A 3,703-nucleotide genomic window follows, 5' to 3' on the forward strand; every position below is an offset into this window, starting at 1 on the left:
ATCCCTGCCCCCTCTCACCCCCTACACCACTCCAAGCACCCCATGCCTTGATCCCTCCATGTCACCCAAGCCCCCCAAAACCCTGGATCCCTCCCATCCCTTCCCTCACCGACAGCCCCCATCCCTCTGGCACACCCAGACCCCTCCCTGTCCCTCACTCACTTAACCCTTCCTCACTCAAAAGCTCCCATTTAGGGCCCAGCTCAGGGGAGGATCACTCAGTATTTTATATTTTCTTTTCCATCAATTTGAGCCCACACCACAGTTTGAGGGATTCCAGGTGGAAGACTTTGGAGGGAGCTGATGGGTTTTTTATAAGGCGGCTTTTCCTTTTCCTCCACCTGCCCCAGCCCAGCTGTGTCCTCATGGAAATCCTTCCCTGGGAGGGTGGGCAGGCCCTGGCACAGGGTGCCCAGAGAAGCTGTGGCTGCCCCTGGATCCCTGGCAGTGTCCCAGGCCAGGTTGGACGGGGCTTGGAGCAGCCTGGGACAGTGGGAGGTGTCCCTGCCCCTAGCAGAGGTGGAATGGGATGGGCTTGAAGCTCCCTTCCAACCCAAACCATCCTGGAATCCCATGATTTATAAGAAAAGAAGTTCCTGTGTCCCCCAGGCAGGGCTGGGGCGGGGGGCACAGCGGGGCTGGGGAGGGGCGCAGCCCCCAGAGCAGCGCTGCCAGCGCCCACAGCAGCAGCAGCAGCACCGCGGGATGCAGCTGCCTTTGGGAACATCCCAAAAGGGTGACATCGGGAGCCCCCCGGGGCCGCAGCGGGGGACACGGGGGCTGTGGGGCACCCCTCCCCCGGCCAGGCTCCGCAGGGTCCTGGCAGAGCCGCGCTGGCTGCTACGGTCCGGGTTTCCCCTCGCGTTTCCACAGCAACACTCGCTGACTGATTTCCTTCGATGACTGATTTCCTCCGCTGCCCTGCACAGCCTGGCACAGCACCCCGACATCCCAAAAACGCACCCAGAGCTGCCCCTGGAGCCCTGGCACCCGCCTGGGACACCCCTGACACCCAGCATGGAGCTGGCAGGGTCCCCCCCAGCCCTGCACAGTGACCCCGGCACGGCGCAGGGCACCCGCGTTAATTAAAAGTGCTGCATCCAGGGATCATTTCAGGGTGCCAAAAAATCCCTAAAAAGCCACCAGCACACGGGGGATTTTTGTGATTCTCACCAATTAGTCCCTGCTGCCTCACTGGGGTGGTGCTGATGGGCACGTCCAGCCGTGATTGTTTTGGGAGGGGCTGATAAGAAGAGGGTGCAGGGCCAGGCACCCACCCCTGCTTAACAGCAGGAGAAAGCAGCTCCCGTTTGGATCTGGTCAAGAAATTAATTAATAAATTAAGGATGCCACTGCAACATTTCCCTTTTTGCAGTCGGCTCCACGAAATTGGCATTTGCCCGTGGTCACCCCATAAACCCAAAGTCTCCGACTTCTCCGGCCGCCCCGGAATAGTGAGGGGAGCTGCAAAATTCGGAAATGAAGCGACTGGAGAAGAGACGGCCCCAGGGCAGCCTTTGAGTCAGGCATGGAGCGGTAAGGCAGAGCAGCAGGAGGGCTGCCAGCAGCAGGGAGCATCCCAGAGAAAAGGCCAGCGTGGGTGCCTGGGGACACGCCGGGATGGGAACTCGAGGACCTTTCCCTCCCCTGGGGACCTCCCCCGTGCTGAGATGAAGCAGGCATGGAAGTCAAGTCATCAGAGGGAGGGGGATTCATTAAATTCGTTCCCATTTAGCCTTTCCTAAGCACAGCCCGCGGGGAGGGGAGAGCTCCCTCCTCCTCCTCACCCCCGCCAGCCAGGGCTGGCCGGTGCAACAAACCCTTCCCCATCTGGTTTGAGGAAAATTCCGGGGTTTTATAGGGCAGGGATGAAATCTGGAGGCTATAGTTAGCAGCAGACAATGCAGTCCCCCTCCCAGAAGTGGCTCATGGCCTCGTGCTCCTCCCTCCTGCCCCGAAAATGTTGCATCTTAGCAGAAATCAGCAATTAGGGCCCCAGACCTGCGGATGGTCAGTGCCCGCCTCGCCGGGGCCAAGGGATATTTATAGAGGACAAAGGGAATTTGCTGGGAACATGCAATTATTTCTGGAGCCTGTGGAAAAGGCACTGGATGCTCCTGGCACTGTGGATGCTGAAGGTGTCAGAGGAGGGGGGCAGTGGGGCATTCCAGAGGGGCACAGCCCCACATCTCCATCCCTGTCCCTCTCCCAGGGGGTTTGGAAGAGGGATGGATGGAGAGCAGGCAGCATCCAGGGATGCTCCAGGCTCCTGGGCCCCAGCCTTAAACTGGGACATGGCGGCATCCAGGGCCACAGGACAGTGGTGTGGGCTGGGAGAAACCGCTCTGGAAGCTTTACTGATGCTTCTTCCATGGGAAAACAGGCTCTTCATCATCATCTTCATGGAATCCCAGAATGGTTTGGGTTGGAAGGGACCTTAAAGATCATCCAGTTCCACCCCCTGCCATGGGCAGGGACACCTTCCACTATCCCAGGTTGCTCCAAGCCCCATCCAACCTGGCCTGGAACAATTCCAGTGATCCAGAGGCAGCCACAGCTTCTCTGGGCACCCTGTGCCAGGGCCTCAGCACCTTCAGAGCCAGGAATTCCATCCCAATATCCCATCTAACCCTGCCCTCTGGCAGTGGGAGCCATTCCCTGTGTCCTGACACTCCACACCCTCTCCCTGTGAGAGGATAAATACACTGAGGATCAAGAGACGCTCCAGAAACTGGGAATGGGGACACAGAAAGGTTGTGGGTGCTGGTACCTTCCACAGTTTTCCTTGGCTGGAGGAAGGAGGTGCCAGGATCAGCAAACCTGGCAAAACCACATGGAAAAAAACTGGCCAATTATATTCTGAGTTTAATTAGCACCAGTGGGAGACGGGAGGGTGGTCCCGGGTGCTGTGGAGGAGAAAGGCAGCACAAACCCTCCAGCAGACACTGGAGAATCCATGTGCTCCACCCAAAAACATCCACTCAGGATCCTGCTCGGAATCACACCTTGAACCAACACTGTGGAGCTCCCTCCCGTGGGAAAACCCACCTGGGTGCTGCTCCCAAACACCCATCCCAGTGTCCCTACAGGAGGAAGAGGGAGGAAAGGGAAGTGTCACACAGTGAGTGCTGCCCATCCCCTGGCCGAGGTGGGGAGCAGGATTGGGATCTTGGGGGGCTGGGACAGGCTCTGCCCAGCCAGCTCCACAAGGAGGGGTTCAACCCTTCATCCCCACAGCTCCTGAAGGTTGGGGACCGCCTTGAGCATCTCACCAGGATCCGTACTACGGACACTCCACGTATTTCAGGAGCTCCCACCTCTCCTCCTCCCAACTCCAGAGCGCTGGAACTGGCTGTCACTTCCACAAAAATCACCAAAAATCAGGATTGAAAGGCTCAGCCCATCCACTGCCCTGCCTGGGGCAGGAGTTTCCTTAACCTGCTTTCTGGAGCCAGGACTGCCGGAGCAGAGAACGCAATAAATGCAACGTTGTCCTTAAATTCAGCCGTGTTCCAGCTCTCCCTTAAGCCTGGGAGCATTTTAGATCTCCAAGAGTCGAAGTGATGCAAACAACTGTCACTTTATTGTCACGTCCAGCCGTACTGCAAAAGGCACACAACAAACTTCATTGGTACAAAAGAATTTCGCTCCGGGGCTTTTCATGTCATTTTCCTTGAGTTTTCTATTTTTTTTTTTTTTTTTT

Source organism: Corvus brachyrhynchos, unplaced genomic scaffold (assembly GCF_000691975.1).
Source record: "Corvus brachyrhynchos isolate BGI_N302 unplaced genomic scaffold, ASM69197v1 scaffold245, whole genome shotgun sequence".
Classification (NCBI taxonomy): Eukaryota; Metazoa; Chordata; class Aves; order Passeriformes; family Corvidae; genus Corvus; species Corvus brachyrhynchos.